At 28.3% G+C, this 19,908-nt stretch overlaps 1 long non-coding RNA gene across 1 annotated transcript; it reads right to left on the bottom strand.

Moving 5' to 3' along the window:
- Window positions 1-771: 771 nt before the first annotated feature.
- On the bottom strand, window positions 772-19,895 carry LOC146997312 (uncharacterized). Its single transcript, XR_015041319.1, has 3 exons — window positions 19,686-19,895; window positions 6,994-19,428; window positions 772-3,915 (listed from the first exon to the last, which is right to left on the bottom strand). It is a non-coding gene; the product is annotated as an uncharacterized LOC146997312 (long non-coding RNA).
- Window positions 19,896-19,908: the final 13 nt, after the last annotated feature.

Below are 19,908 nucleotides of genomic sequence, written 5' to 3' on the forward strand. Positions count from 1 at the left end.
TAGGAAAAAAAGTGTGTCTTATATGCCGTCAAATACGGTAATAGGGTGAAGCTACTTCAAATGACTCATGGTAAATATTTTAAATAATCAAAGGTATAAATAAATAATTATAAAACATAGTTGAACAAATATATGTATTGCAATACATATACATACCTATGTTACAACATATTAATTTAATTTGAAATAATAAGTTAGCTTCTGAATTTTTATTAACTGTACTTAAGAATTTGTCACATTACCATTTAATATGCATTACATCAGTAGGTGGATATTCCACATACAGTTTAGTTAAAAGTGAAAGAACAAAGCAGTTTCTTTTCTTCTTGTTTAAGTAATATATTATTATGGAAACATCCTTACCTCTACTATTTTAAAATCCATTATCCATCATTTGCTGTCACTGGATTAATTAGCAGTTTCATTATCATCCATTTCCATATTGTCTGCTTCAGCTTTTTATTGAAGCATAACATCCAACATACTCTATTCTTTTAAATCAAATTCAACATCATCCGATACTAATCAAGTATTTAATTCATCCTGGACAATGTCCTCCAAGAATAAAATTTATTACAGCATCACTTGTAGGTTGAAATAGTCCCTACCAGACAAACATATTAGATTTTGCTCTACAATTTTTTATGAGACAAAATATGTTTACCCAGATTTGAATATACCAATAGATAACATGCTTCACAATCACAAAGTTTAAGAAACTTGTTAAATTTTTGGTGGATTACCTTAATTCTTCCAGGAAAGATTTTTAAAAAAAGAAAAATCTGACATGGACACCTTATGTTTTTACATATGATATATCGAATTCTAAACATTTTTTGCTGCATTTTATTTAAACTTACTTCTTTGAATTTCATTAGAGATATATTTTTGATTTAATAAATTCAGTTCTCATTTCATGATAAGGCATATATAAATAAAACTCAAAATATCTTTATTACAAATTGTAAAACACTGAAAAACTTAAATCAACTATACTTCAAAACAGTTTATAAATATTTTTTTTTTTAAATTAAAACTTGAGTTTCTATACAAAAACAAACAATTCGGTCAATGGCAGAAAGACATAGTTTTCCACGCACAAAATTTAGAGTTAACTTTTGGACAAAAAGGCAATGGAGTTGGCACTCCAACTGACTTAATTCACTATCCTAGTAGGAGTTTCAAATGTTAATAAATGGTGGCCTCGTTAGGCTAAGTGCTACTTAAACTTTCAAACTGTTGATAATTCTAAAACTATTGCATGCAGATTGACTAAAGGCACAAAAACCTTAAGAAGAACATATGTGCATATATATATATATACACATTATATACATACATAAGAATGAATATATAAACACCTTCGTGGAGGCTGATTACAGTGAAAAAGGGAGGTGCACAACTAGATGTTACAGCAGTCCTTCATACAAAATTTCAATGTTCTACAGTTAATTGTTTTGAAATTATGCAAGATAGATACATACATACGTATGTACAAAAATCACGAAAAGCTCTCATCTGAATCCATTTTTTGGGGGGGGGAAAGAATCCTTTATTCTGTCCATACATACAGATGTCGTGCAAAAAATTGTTCAAATGGATATTTTCATTGAAATATTAATACCCAAATTTTTTTGTGATTACAATATTTCCTTTACTTTGCACAAGGAAGTAAAAAAAAAAGAGTCATGATGACCAGGAAGTCAAGCATAATGGAAGTAATGAATGGTTCAGTTTTCTTAGACACACAAATATTTTAAGCTTGATTAACACTTTTGATGAAAACATTCTGTGAAAAGATCCTAAGGCATCCATGCACTTTCCCAAGTTTGATAATATTTCAGAAGTGCATTAAGAGAAATAGTTCTAGGTGTCTCAGAATTTTTAAAATTTTCTTATACAAATTAGCTGAAGTTTATGAGTACTAAAGGCATTAATATACTATAAAATTGTAATCCTCTCCTTATTTATTTTGTATTTCGGTGCAGATGTTTCCTTTATAAACGTCAGAGACATTTAGCTTCAGTTTGAAATCCAGTCCAGTTTTACAGGCATTAAATATCTGATCATTCATGAACTCCTCAGTGATATCCTGAAACTCTGACAACTGACATCTTCTTTCCACTTAAGTATATATTCGATGTAGGCTATATATATATTTTTTAATTTATCTAGAACTAGCATTAATTTTTTCTATCTTTCCTCTCCTCTCTGAGTATAATTTAGCCTTTTCTTGAATTATAAGTCCAGTTGATATCCTTTTTATGTGCCTTTCCGCAACTAAGAAAAATGGTGCTTCTTTAATTTTTCCAAACTTAATTTGTTTTATTGTTTCATGATTTCGAAGTTTAGAGAAATGCTCCAAGAGTTCTGATTTTGATTTTACCCAAACTGAGATAACTGAGGTAACATCATAATGAACTGTAATGTTTTGCAACTATTCTACTTCCTTCACAACCTTATAAGCTTTGCTTTCACTTTATAAAAAAACACTACTTTGGAGAAAAAAAAAAAAAAATATGCACTTACTTAAGCTACTACACAAATAATAATTAAATATATGCAGAGTTTAATTAAACAAATATTGAATGCTTGTCATCAGATAAAAGCACCCACTAAGTTGTTAATTAGAGTGATCCACAGGAATATTTGGATAAGACCAAGTAAAGAACATGATATTTAGTCTTGTGTAGATAAACTGTGTAAATAATGAATAATGTTAGGCAACTCTTCTAGTAAAATGCACAATTTTATTAACATAATTCATTAACAAATGTTAATTAAAAAACTCTGAGTCATCTAAAATCACCGTTTTAGCACATATTACTTTTGCCTACACTAAACTGGGATCAATTGTTTTCATCATAAAATATATATTTATCCCTAAAAAATAAAAAAGGAAAAGTTGCTTAAAATATATATATATACTAGGGTTGCAATTTACTGATTAAGTATACATATTTACATTTATTCTCTATTTTGGCTAAAAGACATTTTATTGTGATTAAGATTTTGCTAATTTAGCATTTTTCATAAATATTACCAATAAATGGATAAATAAAAGTGGGGAAGTATACAGTTTCGAACTGTACCTTCATTCTTACTCTAATATAGCAAAAATTAAACAAAACTTATTAAACTAAATTAAACAAAAATTTATTTATAATATTAAATTCTAATTAGCAACAAATATTATAAACACAAGACTTCAAATGACAACATAAAGCAGATAAATTTAAAATTATTAAGAATACAAGAATAAAAAATAATTCTAATTGTATTTACTATGTGAAAATTTAATTCAAATACAATTTAAAAAAATAATAATAATCTTATGAGAAAAACAGACTTATTGTGCATTTTTGCAAAATTTATTTTATATACAAATGCAAAAAAAGAATACATTTTCATCAATTACTCATACAAATTCTACCATATTCATACTTTGTTTAATTAACACAATACACATCAAATGAAAACATTAAATTTAGAGCTTTTTTCTACAAAAAAAAAAAAAAAAAAAAAAAAAAAAAGCATTCATATGTAAAAACTAAAAAAAAAAAAAAAAAACTCCTCTCAAAACTTATAATGATTTCCTGTGACAATTATGATAATGAAATTTAAATCCAATTTTGGATCGAAACTCCTTCCCACATGCTTCACATTTAAATGAATTTGCGCGTGAATGTGAAAGTAAATGAGATTTCAGGTTCTGGGTCTGTGCAAAGCTTTTTCCACATAACTTGCAAACATATGGACGTTCACCAGTATGTATTCGTACATGTTTTTTTAAGTCATACTTGTAACATGTACTATATGAACAGTAATTACATGAAAACTGTTTTATTCCCATAGAATAAATCTTTCCAGAACAAGCATCATATTTTTTTAAATGACCCAGCACGTAAGCAGTACCTAAAAGAAAAATTTAAAGACAATTAACAAATGCATTTGCAAATTTTAAAATAATGCATAGTTACAAATATATTCATGAACATTTTTATTTAAACTTCAGAAATTAATGCATAACTTTAGCAATGGAAATTTAAATTAAATTACATTAGTTTACAGCATTTTGTCTTAAATATTGTATTCAATGGTATTTAGGACCCACCAGCGGCCGAGCGGTAAAGTCGCTAAACACTGGTAATTTGGTCCGAGGTTCAAATCCCACCAACGGGCTGGCTGCATGGGCGTTTTTGTGGTTTTCCCCATGTGTAACATGTATACGAGCCATGTGTAATGCGTATAGCATCTTTTCCCTTAGTCCTACACGAAGGCATTCCTCCCATTAGGCAGATAGCCCTCGAGGCTTTGCCGTAATCACACACACACACACAATGGTAATTATATATATTTAAAAAATGTCAAAGTAAATCAGATCTTTTCCATTACAAGGCAATGTTTACTAAGTAATTTTCTAAAGAATACATATCATTGTTACCTGTTGAATGCCAGTAAACTAAACATGTTTGTTCTAAGATCTTATAACTTTTTTGTTTTCAAAGAAAGTATTATCAATAAAAAGTTCTTAGTATTTTCCATTTAGTTTTCTTATTAAAATAACTAAACAGGGTACAAACACATTTCTGCAAATAGAAATTAAGGAATTTTTAGGATCATCAATAAAAAACGTTAAGGACCTATCAGTATCAGCAAATATGAACTGAATAAACTAAAGCAATTATCTACTTGCAGTTTGACTGTTTGCTAACAGACAGAGAGCCACTGGTCAGAACAGATGTGAATGCTTGGCGTTGGTACAGTTGGCAAGTGTTGAAAGTTAGCTACCCCTTGTCTGACCCAGTTAGGGTCATAGCTTCATGTAGATATGGTGGAGTTATAACCCAGTTAATGTACAGTATTTAATATAAAGTTCCAATAAGCCACTGAAGCACCAGAGGTGAAAGGTTGCCCTGTTTTATTTTTAGTCTCATTATCTGTATGGAATAAAGTTTGTGTTAATTTTTATATTGCATCTTGCATCCACAATAAGGATTAAGGAAAGGCGGTAACTCACCTTAACATGGAGAGATAAGTTCTAAAGGTGAGCAGTTATTTATGAATAATTAAATTATATCGTTACATATCTTGTCATAATAGATTTTCACAGTTACAACTATAATATTTTTTTTTTTTTTTTATTTCTAAAAGATATCCCATGAAAAAGTACTAAGAACATTTTACAGCAGTTACAATTTATGATATTGATATGAATTAATTAAACATGAACTTTAAAAGCTACAAAATATTTATATTTTGTAACAACTAACAACAAGCTAATTTACATCAGTTTCTTTCTCTTAAAACAAGCATCTTTTCTACGTTAATTTGTTTCAATAAACTAAGCAATGTTCACACTAGTCTCTGCTTCATCCCCTAAAGTATTAATGTTTTAACAAATGCACCTCTGAAGAATAATTTTCTCTCTTTTATAAAATTAATTTCTTCCTCAATGAGTTCCCTCTTCATTTTAGAATTTTCAAATTTAAGTAAAGATTTCTGTTTATTCTAAATAACTTACACTTAGAATGCATAGAAGAAACTGTTCATTTTATTTCTTTAGTAATATGAGTATTACGGATAAATATGAAATGATAATATGTCAAGGCTGATACGACAGTCATTGTGGCAGAATGTTTAGACTTTAATGAAGTGCTGAGGAACAAAAGTTAATTTAGTGTAGGCACTGAGGTGTGTAAGGTACACAAAGAAATATATGATTTTTTAAAATTAATTATTGGTTTTCAGTGTCTTTGCTTGCTTTAATGCTTGTGCCTAATGGAAAAATAAGAAAATAAAGGAAAGATAAATATGTTAAGGAAAAAACCTTTGGGATCTAAAGGAGAAAATTCAAATAATTTTGTTTTCACTGTTCTTCCAAACATTTTCTAAAGATAAGCAATTCATTACAAATTTCCTATAAAACACTTGTGTAACAATTTATATGTTAACACCATAAAGAAATTTTTCTGGAACCATAGATCTATAAATCTTGCCTTCAAATCTTTCTAAACCTTTTGAGATGCAAGGTTTGAAATCCAAAAGAAAAACTATTCCTACCTGAACAAATGTAAGAACAAAATTTAGAAGGTTTAAAAAAAATCAGAAAAGAAAAATGTAAAATGACTTTTCAAGAGAAAACTGATACCCATTTAAATATTCTGAACAAATTACGTAGGAAAAAACTTTTATCATGAAAAAATATAAAAGACAAATGAAATTAATTTAAAAGTAATTACAGCAGCTTTTTTGCTTTTTCAAAGAAGTGTTTCAGAAACTGTGCTTTACAGCATTCAGTATTTTGTTTAATTTGCAAAATAAAAACATTTCTAAGTCTAATGAAACTTCTAAGTCTAATTTCTAAGTCTTTCTAAGAAATGGAAAGTCGTGCAACTTTAAAATATGACAAGAGAATTTTTTTTCATTTCACTGTTATTTCTTAAATATAATTTTAACATATTATCATTATTTCTATGTTATTTATCCATATTCATAAAAAAATCAAAAAATTCACAAATCTCCAAATTAAATTTTTTTTAATACAAACTGAGCTTGAATTCATCAAATTTAGCAATGCATAATAACAGAACTCGTATTTAAAAAAAGGAAAAAAATTTTTTTGATGTAATATTATATGAACTCTTCATTCGCAAAAAAGAACTCGTATTGAAATATGTATTTTTCAATCAAGGCAGAGCCTTGTGCCTAAAACTCAAGTATACATCATTTTTATTAGCAGTAAAGAATTCAAATGTTAATTCATTAAATACACATTTGTCAAAAGCGTTGCCAAAAATTTTCCTCCAAAATGTTTATTCACACTCAAGATGTCAGGCATAAGAAAACAGACAGAAATTTTCTATGAGTAAAATTAAGGATATTTTGCTGATTTTCACCAAAATTGAAGACAGATAAAAAATTGTTTAAAAAAAAAAAAAAAACACTTAAGAACTTTTATGTACTTTTAAGGACCATATGAAGCTTGCTAACCTAAATAATATATAGTTACTCCTAAGAAACATTTTTACACAATCAAAATGAGCTGATGATGAAAGTATGCTTTATCACTGGAAGTGTCAAACTGGTATCAAGAGAGATTTGGTGGCACTGTCCTATAATGGAAAAGATCCAGAACCAATATATTAACACAATACATACAAAACATTATTTTGAATATACGGCATAATAAAATTAGAAAAGGAAATAGATTTTATGAAGAATTCCAACTAAAATATTACTTTCGCAATGAAAGTACATACTTCACATATGAAACTACATTTAAAACTCTTTACTCACAGATTTTACCCTGCTTCACAGATCTCAATTACAAGAACTGATTTCAATTGCCCGATTTGTATACCCTAAGGAATCCTATTTTCCTTTTAATAACAAATATGCTCTGTAATAATGAGAAAGAATACACAAACAGTTTACTGATTTAATTTCAAATATTTGTGCTATGACAGCTTAATGTTCTCTTGCATCGAACTAAATTACTATATTATACATTCCTTGTTACAAAGAATAAAATATAAGGATGGCAATTTAAATCTGTTGACAACAAATAAAATATTTCAGTAACAATATTATATAATATTTTCAATTAATATTTAACACAATTTTATAAAAAAGCTGGAGAGAAATAAGTTTCATGTTTCAGTATGTATAGGCTTCATACTCTAATAAGATTAATTACATCTTTCTATAACTATTAAATACATTCAGCACTACATTTTATTATTGCTTATGTGCAATTACCTGACAGTTTAATATGTGCATGTGTAAAGCTGTTTGTTTTGACAAAAAAATCAAACGATAAATTTTTCATATTTATATTATTGGAAAATTTTATTTAAATAATTTTGCACAGACAAGTTTCTTAGCCCAGAAATCTGAATTTCCATTCTTGTCTAAATATTAAACAAATTATAATCAAAGTATAATAACAAAATGTTCTGTTTCCACGTTTTATCAGCACTGAAATAAAATGCATTTATATATATATATAAATAAACTAAGTTGTAATATGTACAACACGCAAGGACTTGAAAATTAAATTAGAAAATATCTTAGGTTCTAAGATGCAATTGCAGCTAACTGAGCTAATAAATATTCAGTGATAATATGTAAAAAGCATTAAAAAATCATAAAAATTACATATCTGTATGAAATTACAGTTTTATCATAAATCCAATTACTACACATATTTTGACAGGAAGATCATCACAATCATGTCAGCAATCATTTTTCAGATAGATCTACACATATAACCTTTAAACAAAATATTTATTTCTGTTTTGAAAATGAGCAACCATATTTATAACATACATAAAGAAAAATATGTCAACAGTAAATTGCAGGCTTTCAGTTATTAAAAGTTAAATAATTTAACCTCAGAGCAATACAGATGACTTACTGCTTTTCGTTTTTCATAACGTTTTAATTAAAGGTGAAAATATTAGAGATTTATAAATGACTTTTAAGTTTACAGTGATTTTTAAGTAATAAAAAAATGTAGACTACATATACACATAAGAAGCCAAGATTAAAATGTAATTACTTTCATTATAGGAGGAAAAAATATATATAAAGCATTAGGTACAGTCAAATAAATATCATATATCAAGTTAAAAATTACATTTTTATTACATATTTTGCCTATATCAAGATTTCAACTGTATACAGTAAAACTCCAATTATTCAGACTTTACATTTCTAGATCACTTATTGTTTGTCATTACAGTAAAATTAGGTTTCATATTAATTTATTTATAGGTTTCTATTTTAATTTATTTATAAGTTTTAAATTTTATTTATATGTTTCTAATTTTAATTTATTTATATGCTTCTAATTTTAATTTAGTTATGTACTTCTAGTTTTTTCATTGGTTTAAATAATGCAATATTATTATTCATGTAATACATATTTTTAAGAAACTATAAATTAATTTAGATGAATGCATAATCACATAGCCTATACATGATAAAGATACAATCATATGAATTTTTTTTTAATATCTAGATCTAGTCTGGATATTTGAAATTCTTCTGTACTTGCATTCACTATTTTCTTCAGCAGGTTTTATTTCAAAATAACAAACAATGCCGACAGCAAAATAAAAAATTTAAATATTCTTTAATTATATTAAAAGCAAAGCAGTTTTAACTTTGAATGGACAGATAATTTCTTTTCTCTACGCACACATCAAATTATTTTCAAGAATAACTATGCTATCAGAATCCTTTTAGATGTGCAAGTGATTATGCATTTTGAATTTAATGAAGAATACAAAAACTTCTAAAAAAATTTGATACGAACAGCATGACTTCCTTTTATGGCCTATTAAATTATAAAGATTTTCTGCTGCATTTTATCTAAACTTATTTGCTTGAATTTCATTGGAAATATATTTCTCATTTAATTAATTCAGTTCTTACTTCACAGCAAGGCAAAAATACATAAAAACTCGAAACATCTTATCTTCATTTAAAATTGTAAAATACAGAAAAACCTAAAACACCAAATACAGTTCAAAATAGTTTTTTGCAAAAACAAGCAATTTGGCCAATAGGGAGAAAGACAAAATTTTTGGTGCACAAAACTGAAAAGTTAACATTTTTGTCTCCCTGGTCCCCCCCCCAAAAAAAAACTAAAGTTGCTGCACAAGCTGACTTAATTCACTATTTTACAAAGAGTTTCAAATGAAAACAAATGGCAGTCTCGTTAGATTTAACAATGTCCCTTAAACTTTTAAAAACTATCGCATGCAGATTAACTAAAGGCATAAAAACCTTACCTAGAACATAAGAATAACATAATTAAATCCCGTTTAAAGCAAAAAACGTACATTTTACCAACATATAAGAATTAAAAAAAAAAAAAAAATAGGAGCTCATCGAGCCAGGTATCAGAGTGTGTATGTATATACATTTGGTGCAGCAAAAAAGGTAGGTGCACAACTACATGTTATAGCCATGTCATATGCAAAATTTCAGGTTTCTAAGGTTGGGGGGGGGGAAGAGTCTGAAAGAATAGAGTTTATTCTGTTCGTTTACACAGATGTCACATAAAAACATTGTTAAATAGATTCAAGAATGGTCAAAATGAATATTTTCATTGAAATATGATACCCAAAATTTTTCATTAATTACATTACTTCCTTTACTTCATACAAGGAAGTAATAACACTTGAAAAATTTATTTTAAAATTTTATTTGAATTATTTTACGCTTAGCATCACTGCATACATTAAAATAATATAAATATTGCTACATGTATCCACACACAGATATAATGAATTGACAAAATTATAAATTTTTGTTCTCAAATATGTTATAATGTTTTAATAATGCTATTTTTTTTTACAACAGATGATTTTAAAATAAGCTAATGAGCTCAAAAAAAAAAAAAAAAAAAAGTAGAAACAGTTTACTGTGATAAATTATGCAAGTTACAATTTCATTTACGATCTCCTTCACACACAGTAATTGAATTTTATTCACAATAATTTCAAAAAAGTAAACTGAAGATTTGTAATCTTCAATTGAAATATAAAATGGCAGTAAGTTTATGATTTTACTGAATGTGCTTCGAAAGTAAAGCAAACACCACACTAATATAATTTGAAAACAATGACTGTGTTTTGAAAATGCAGTAAAGAACTGCATTTTAAATTTAAAGCTGCCAATGTACTGGAAAACATTTTTAACGAGAACATGGCCAGGCAGATAGATATTAGTAAAATTATTTGGCAAAAATTTGTTAAATATATTTGAGATTTATTTATTTGATTTAATGGATTTTTAACATACTTTTAAAATTTCGAGGTCCACACCTTAAGATTACAACGGAGATATCTGAATCAATGGCACACTGTGTAGCTTCAGAAGGGTTATTTTTAATAATTTTACCAAAACGCAATTTTTAAATAAGTATCCTTAATAAGAAGTGAACATATCTTAACTATCTTAATAGTTATTCACAAAAAATAAATTCTTTAGAAATCAGCCAATAAGCTAAATTAACCCGTTCGCGACGGGCACCTCTGTTACCGAAGCGTTCTCTTGGGATGGCGCGTTAACCGGATACGTCGTCTTGTGGGGACGGGCAATTCACGCTGCTAAGCCTAATTAAAAAAAATTCTTATAAATTAAATTTGTCATCCAATTGTTCCAATTTTTGGTACATTATGAGAAGAACATTCAGGTAGTTGTTAGAATTAATTTTAAACCTTTATTGTTATATTTTCCTTAAAAATTTTATAAAATACTCATTCTAGAATAATATAATTTTTCCTTTATCCCACAATTAAATATATATGGAAGTATATCCAAACAATTGCAGATTTTATTTAACGCAACACATAATTAAAATTTGAAAATATTAAAACCGTCTTTCATACAAATTCAATGTGAAAACAACGAAAAGGAAGCAATATTTCAAAAAAAAAAGGACAGTGTATGATATTTTTTGAAACATGGGTGTACGCAAAGTCCAACCTTGCAAATGTCACAGGAATAGAATATCAGCATTTGTGTATCTTCTATGGTCAGACAGCTTTCGCTTTGCCATTAAAAAAATAGAACACCAGCAATAGAACATTAAAAAAAAAAAAAAAAAAAAAAAAAAAAAAAACCTTTCGCTAAGCCATACAAAATATTCGTCTCAATGCTGAAAAAATCGAAGAGTAATAAAAAAAGTCTCTAATGATAGAACATCTATTCCACTATACGGAGATAAAAAAATTAATTAATAAAATTAAAAAGTATTCCAGAACATCGAGAACGTTCATTTGTTTACATGAAGTGACACGCAGTAAGAGCCATCACTTTACTCAACACTAAGGAATTAGCATTTGTATATATTCTTCTACGTTCAGATACCTATATCGCAAAAATAAAAATAAAAAGTACCTCAAAGCATTGAGAACACATGCATTTGTTTACATTAAATGACGCACTTAAAGACACATTACACTGCTCAACACCCACCCACGAATCTCCCTCTCATTCCGAAACATTTGATAACAAACTTAACTTTCGATATATTTCACCTTAAAAGACATACAGCTACATCTAGTGGCAACAAAAAATACTAATTAAACGTTCTATCTAAAAAGTCAAATGTGATATGCCCGGCCATAGAGTGAATTAAATGGCGATTCAAATATGACACACCTGACTGTGAGGTAATGTTCGCTGCTGATGCATATATGACACGTCCATACTGAATGGGTTAAAGCATTTAAAAGTTAATAATGAATGTGCTTTTTTTCCCTATTTGTACAATAAATTTTATTTTAAGAGATAATTTAAGATACGTACATGAACAAACTTATAAACACTTAAAAATAATAGAGTAACAATTTTTATTTACAAAATTATACTTATTTACCTACAGCAGCAACAACCAATGCCTATATGTCTAATATTTAAAGGCTTATAAGCCATTTACAGAATTCATGACAGATACTTCACTGCTTAATGTCTTAATTGACTTTATTAAAATTATTAGTGCACGTTTATCATTTATTATACATATTGGTACTTTTCCGTTTTGCCGGCACAAGCGATAAAGTCGCCAATAATGGTACAACCGATGCCAAACGGAATATTCTCGCTGGTAACCTTTTAAGCCTCATTTTCAAAACAAGTCGCAGCTTTTTCTTATCAGATTGATTGTTTCTTTCAATACTGGCATATAATTACATAGAATTTTTATCAGATAGTTCAGTTTTATGTCTAAGGCCATTTTCGGTAATTAAGTCAATCAGGATGCAATCACAGCGCTTAACCCGAAGCCGAAAATATAGAAAAGGTAAAGTCAAGTGTTAAATTCATCAATTCTAACGAGAATGCATTAGCAAAGTAAAGCACTGCAGTTTTACATAATTTCTGAGTAAGCTATTCGTACGAATTGAAATATTTCTTGCATTTAAACTTGTGTTCCAAATTAAGATTTAACTTGAAATTAATGTAGATAATTACTGAGAGCATTAGATTTTTGTAGAGTAGTTTACGTGAGATGAGATCGCTTGGTGTCACGTGATATAAACCGACGAATCAGGATGTTGAACCATGAAAGCATAGTAAATTCTTAAATTAATGTCTTTTTACAAATTTATTTTCTTTATTTATTGGCTTTTTATAAAATTTTAAGCGATATTAAAATGTTTATGCCTTCGAAAAAGGAATTCTTAGAACTAACATTTTTTTAATATTTTTTATGTGTATACTGTATGTTGTCGCCAATAAAGTCTGCTTGGCGAGATTTGCGCCGGCGAAACAGAAAAGTACCTACATATTTTTATAATGGCAGAAAATATAAAGTTTTCAGTAATCAGATTTCTGCTACAGAAAGAAAATAAAGTGAATCAAAAGAAAAAATATAATGCAGAATACAGATAAAAAGTTCCTGCATAAGACATTTTGTTCTTCTATATCTAATATTTAAAACTCTGTAATAAAACTTAAAAAGGAGAACAATTTTTTCCTAGGTACAAAGTTCTGTCTTATAAAATTTCCTACTTAAAGTTTAATTTTATAATATCAAGAATACATGTTTTTATTTAATTTTATTCATTTAAATGAAAATGTTAGATACCTAAACAAAAAATGCATCTAAAAGTTTTATTTATTTCCAAAATGAAAAACCTGCTAAGTTTTATTCAAATGATTTATCTCTAACCAAATTATTGACTTTCTGATATATGCTACAAATCAAACAGTATCTATTCACATGAATAAAAGAATTCACAAGAACAATTTTTTCAGAAAGCAGTAGCCCAATGCACGTTTTTCATTTAAATAGTCAAAAAACTTGGACAGCATTATGATAATTATGTCAATTAATCAGCTAAAGAAATCAGCCAATACAGATATGTCACTATTTATTATATAATCTGTATACTTTCTTGGCTCCTGAATCACTCGCCTCAGAAAATTGCTGAAATTGTAGAAAGTTATATGTACTATGTCAAGGAAGCTTCTTCAGTACTGAATTAATTCTATGAAAAACATATACATAATAGATTTACTATCAGTCATAAAAATCTACAAATTATCATTTTCTGTCAGATGGTTCTTAAGCTGTTGGCTGTTACTTTTAATAAGGTTTCTTTTTAAAAGGCATTTATTTCTACTTACAAAACTCGTAACACTATGGATTTTGAAATTTTTCTTAATTGGGTTCTACTATAGGAGAAAGGACAAATGCATGTAAAACCAATGATGCCATACCTGCATTATAGATGAAAAAATCAATAGTTACTTATGGTTAATAAAACAAAGTAAATTATATAACAAATTGAAGGATTTCTGCTATGCAATAAACAGTCATTGCTAAAAAGTATGAAATACATTTTTAGAGCTGAATTCATAAACAGCTACTATAAAAAAAAAAAAAAAAAAAAAAAAAAAAAGAAAAAAAAAACTTTTTCACTATTTAGACTCCTACATATATTCGTTCTAAAGCTATTCATGTTTTGGCACATCTTCTGGGTTGTAACTTAAAAGTCAACTCCTGAAAACCTCTTTTACCCATTTTTGAAGTTTTTGAAATTTTCTTAAAATGGTTCTCTTTAAGGTGAAGTTTTAGTTAAGTGTCCTGAAAGCAGTTCATTGTTGTATAATTACTCTTTTGTCGGCCTTATGCAAGATTTAACTATCAATTGTATTACACACACATACAAAGGAAAAAAAAAAAATATTGCTTTTCTCTCTGATTAGGCACTAAATCTGTAAACATGATATAAAAAGAAACAGGATGAAAGTGCAGCCAGCCTGTACCTTTTTTGATCAGTTAAGTCATTAATTTTCCCCTTTCAAAAAGTTATGCAGTTGATATAACACTAACCTGAAAGAATTGATGAACAACATACAAACTATTTAGAGACCTGAATAATGAGACCCATCTTTTAGCCTCCGAACTTCCAACAGCAATATTATTCCCATATAACATAAAAGTACATAAGAAACGAAAACAAAAATCAAGAAAAATATACACTTTCAGCATTTCCACAGTATTTAAACACCTCAACATATAATATAAATCTCTCATTCCTTCACTCTTTTCAAATAGTATATTTATCATAATGTAGTAATTTGTGATAAAGTAAACTATGCTTTCGTGTAAATGACTTTTGACAAATGTCACAAATATAAGGATGCTCTCCAGTATGTGTAAGAACATGCCGCTTAAATGTTCCAAAATGGTGGGAAGAATAGGAACAAACATTGCAAAAGTGAATCCTGAAACTAGGTGTATGTTTCATAAATTCAGAACTTGTTCTTTTGCAAGATATCCCTGTGAACAGAAATATATAGATATATATATATATATTCATATAAAAATACATATGCATACATATTTAAACTTATACACAGCAAAGGTTTCATAAATAAAATTCAAATATTCTAATACATATATTTGTCTTCATATGGAGGAAAGACTCACAAATTCACTTTTTTTTTTTTTTTTTAATATGACAAAACATACTTCACCACAAAGAAAAGCAAAACTGATTAAATCATGAATGCATAAAACACATGAATTAATTACATGAATGCATAAAACACAGCTACTAATGCAAAATAAAATAATTTTTCTATATTACTTTTCCTCGTATACTTATTTGCTTAGTCAAAATAATAATTTGTATTCATAAATTTAGCATTTCTCATAATAAAGTAAGTAAGTGACTACATTTACAATTGTCTCAAATTTCAGGTGAGTTATCAAAAGCATTTGTTATTCAAAACAAAGTTTGACTTTGAAAATGTGAAATACATGTAAAGTATGTTTCTTCTTAAACTATTTACATAGAGAGACACATTAAATGTTATCAAATGCACTTTGGAAGAAAGTATCAAATCCTTGAAAAATTATAATGCATCTTTCTTCTTTTAAAAAAGAAGGCTTCTTGAGGCTAAGCATTCTTCAAAAGATATTCAAATAGAAAATTTTAGATAGTGCCACTAAAATTAAATGTTGCCTTAATCATTTTTTTAGTAATGTCTGTGTGGTTGACAAAGTCCTTGTCAATCCTGCAGCTGGTACTAATATTCTAATAACCGATATGCTGGGGGATCTGAAAGCTAAAGGACTCTACATAACATGCAAAGTACCACACACTACAAATGCTTCCACGTTATCTTGCAGAAGCATCATGGAGATTTGTTAATAAGTGTGATGATTCATTTTAGCCACGTTGCATGCCTTTCATAATGGATATGTCCGAATGACTCATTAAAATGGCGATTTTTGAGGGCATCCCAGCTTTTGTTTTGCACAATTGGAAGGAATTTTAATTTAATGGAATTAAAACAGAAGGGCTATTAATTTCATTTTGACATTTTGCGTCGATTCACTTTTCAGACTGTTGCCACCAACTATTACAGCCCTGTATTATAGTTAAGGAAATTAAATAATGAAGAATCTACATGAATGTATGTATATTTCTCCCAATGTGATAAAACAACGGTACCCAGAGTCATCAAATTTTGAATATCGTATGAAAGCCCCAATTTGGAATTTCTTTTATTATCTATTTCATATTTTGTCAAACATTAAAGAATTTTTTGTTAAGAAACTCAATGGTTTCAAAGCAAGGAATGGCAACACTGTACAGGGGAAAAAAATCATTTTATCTCCAACACGCGAGACTGTGTATTGGAAATTCTAAGGATATGCTGATTTTAAAATTATTTTGCGATATTGCTGTTGAACTGAATTTTATGGTTTAAGTGCGAAGAACATGATATTTAATAAATAAGGGTAACACACAAAACATTAAAAAAAAACGCCCCTTTGGCGTTATGTAAAATCTGAAAGCTTTTTTTTTTTTTTTTTATTTTTTTTATTTTCATATTTAAAAATAGTGCTTTAGTGGCACCATATAAGAAATAATTAACTAATTAAAAGTGGTAGTTTGCATACACTATTACCTGCTTTTTCTTATTTTTTCATTTTATGTTTCATACCATTAAAACTGAAAAGCTTTATTTTTATTTCTTAAAAAAATGGTCTGCATATAAACTGCTAAGTTTGTCGGTACTGACACTCTTTATTGAAATTAAAAGTGGCAATGCATACTTTTCAGGTTTTATGTTATCTCACTCAAAAGCATCAGAATTTTTATTTATTTACTTTTGCTTGTTTGAAAAACACTGCTTCTAATTTGCTTAAACTTTTAAAAGAAAATATTAGACTGGATGACTTCTGGTGATAAGATTCTGATTACAAGATGATAAACTGATCGTGAAATTAGATCAGAGTATCAAATCTAGTTGATGAAAATTTAAATACTGACTCCTCTGATAATGAGGAAATTATAATTACATCTGATGAAGGTTCAGCATTGGGTGGGGCAACTTTCTAGAAAGCAAAATTTTGTAACACTCTACAAAATAAGACAATATGTACACTTCAGGAAAAAGTAATGAAAAAAGATCTAAAATGTTAAAACAAGCAACAATAGAAATGATATTCCAAAAATATTAATAACATTAACAGGTGTATAAAATTACACTTAAAAATATAATGGTTTTGTACTGAAGAATTCTTAACATAAATTTATTAGTTATATGTATAGAAATAATCCAAATGCAGTGTAAAAATTTAAAATGGGGAAATGTTATGAAGTCTAAGGAGCCCCAACGATCATCGGTCCCATTTACACAATCCTTGGTCTCAAGGAGTGCAGATTAAAGGAATTCTACTACACAGGGTGAGCCAAAAGTTCATTGAATGTTTAAAAATTCATAAAAGAGAGAAATTATGATAAAGAAGTGCCATTTGCAAGAATAAAGAAAGGGCTCACAAGGAAGTCAGATTTTTTTCAGCAGCCAAAAAATTTTCAGTTAAAAATTCACTGGTATAGAGCACTCACATGTGAGAGAATCAGCAGAATTATCCAAATTAATCTTGCAATAAAAGACTGTGATACACGAGGATTTCTCGTTCGCTTTAAGAATGTTATCATTACCTGAGCGAGCCTTGTGGCTGAAGTTGTTCTGTTTAAATGGAGAGTCAGCAACTGTTGTGTTGCTAAAATTTCGCACAGCGAAAGGATTGAAGATGAAGAGTGGTCCCATATCCTGTTCTGGAATACTGAAGCTCGTCACACTATCTCTGCGGGATATTGTATCTCTATCCCTACAAATTGCAGTCACTGCATGAATTACAAGTGGGAAACACAGCTATGAGGGATTCATTTGTCGAGTGGGCTATGGCAAAAATTGAAAGCGACCCTCAGCGGTTGTTCAATGTTTTCTGAGCGGATGAAGCACACTTCACATTACCCAGAGATGTCAACACCCAGAACACTCCTATATGGGTAATGTCAAATTCTCATAAATGCATCACAATCATAATGAAGTCACTGCATCCAACCAAGTGGACAGTTTGGTGTGGCTTCACCTCATCTTTCATTGTCTGATCACTCTTCTTTGAAGAAACGTGTCCCATATTTGGCTGGAAAACATGCACAGTAACCACTGAGCATTATCTCACTCTTTTGCGTGACAAAGTCGTACGTACATTAAATCAAATAGCTGTTATCTGTAATAAGATTTATGCAGGATGGCACACCGCTACACTATGCTAATCTAGCAAAATGATTCCTATTTACTACCTTTAGTAAAGACAGAGTGATCAGTCGAGGTTGAAATACTGCTTTTGCAATCAACCGATTACACTGTGGTCGATTGCTGGTTACGGGGCTATTTGAAATCACTTGTGGAACGTTCAACCTCTTCAACACTGGCCAAACTCAAAGATTCTATCTTTCATCAGGTTTCTGCATTTCATTCTAACATGTCGCATTCAGCCGTAACGGGCATCATAAGTCGCTTGAGTTGTGCCGTACAATGTTCTTTAGGACATGTTAAACCAATTGTTATTGCAAGAATAAATGAATGGAGTGTACTGTTGTCCTTTCCATTGTGTTTCGGATCATCAGTGCCTTCTATCGGTAGCATTTTTAAATAATTTTTTTTTTTTTTTTCTGTTAAAAAGCCCAACTTCCTTGTGAGCCCTTTCTTGCAAACTGTACTTCTTTATCATAATTTCTTCCTTTTTTTTATGAATTTTTAATGTTTTAATGAACTTTTGGCTCACCCTATACAGATACATAAAGTGGTGAAAATTATTTGAAATTTCATTGCTTTCATAATATTTGTACTTAAACCTACATGTAAAACAAAATTATTATTCTACAATTTACATAATGCATTAATACAGAATAAAATTAATTATGCTTCCATATAAATGACTTCAAGATAGCATCACAAATGAAGGTGCTTTCCAAAATACATAAGAATACGCCACTTTGGTGTTCCATAAAAATCAGAACAAATATTGCAAAATGATCTTGTAACCAGATATATTTGGTATCCAAATTCTAAACTTGTTCTTTTACAACAGTCCTGTGAATAAAAATATGCAATATACACATTTGAATTTATATACAAAACAAAATATACATATTTCATAAATAAAATGCCCACATATATCAGTTGCAGATTTCAGTGCTAAAGTAGTACATGGCAAATACTTTTTTTACAGTTTACAAAAGAAAATTAAATCTCAAAAAATTAAATTTAAAAAAAATCTGATTTAATTTTGCATGTAAATATAAAAAACATAACTAATGTAAAACAAAATTAAATGTAATTTTTTATACCATTTTCTTCTATTTCTTGTTGAAACAAATTTTAACTCATAATTATTAATTTGGCATTTTTCAAAACAATATAAATTCAAAAAATTATAGATATTTTAATCTTTCTTTAAAAAAACTTTTTTAATTAAACATATAGCTTCATTAGAGCATGTTATAAGATTATAAATATAAATTAGATATGCTTTCAAATTATTTATTTACATCGAGACTCAAAAATGCACAT

Source organism: Stegodyphus dumicola, chromosome 5, assembly GCF_044657685.1.
Source record: "Stegodyphus dumicola isolate Sdum_Otavi_A_Nest chromosome 5, ASM4465768v1".
Classification (NCBI taxonomy): Eukaryota; Metazoa; Arthropoda; class Arachnida; order Araneae; family Eresidae; genus Stegodyphus; species Stegodyphus dumicola.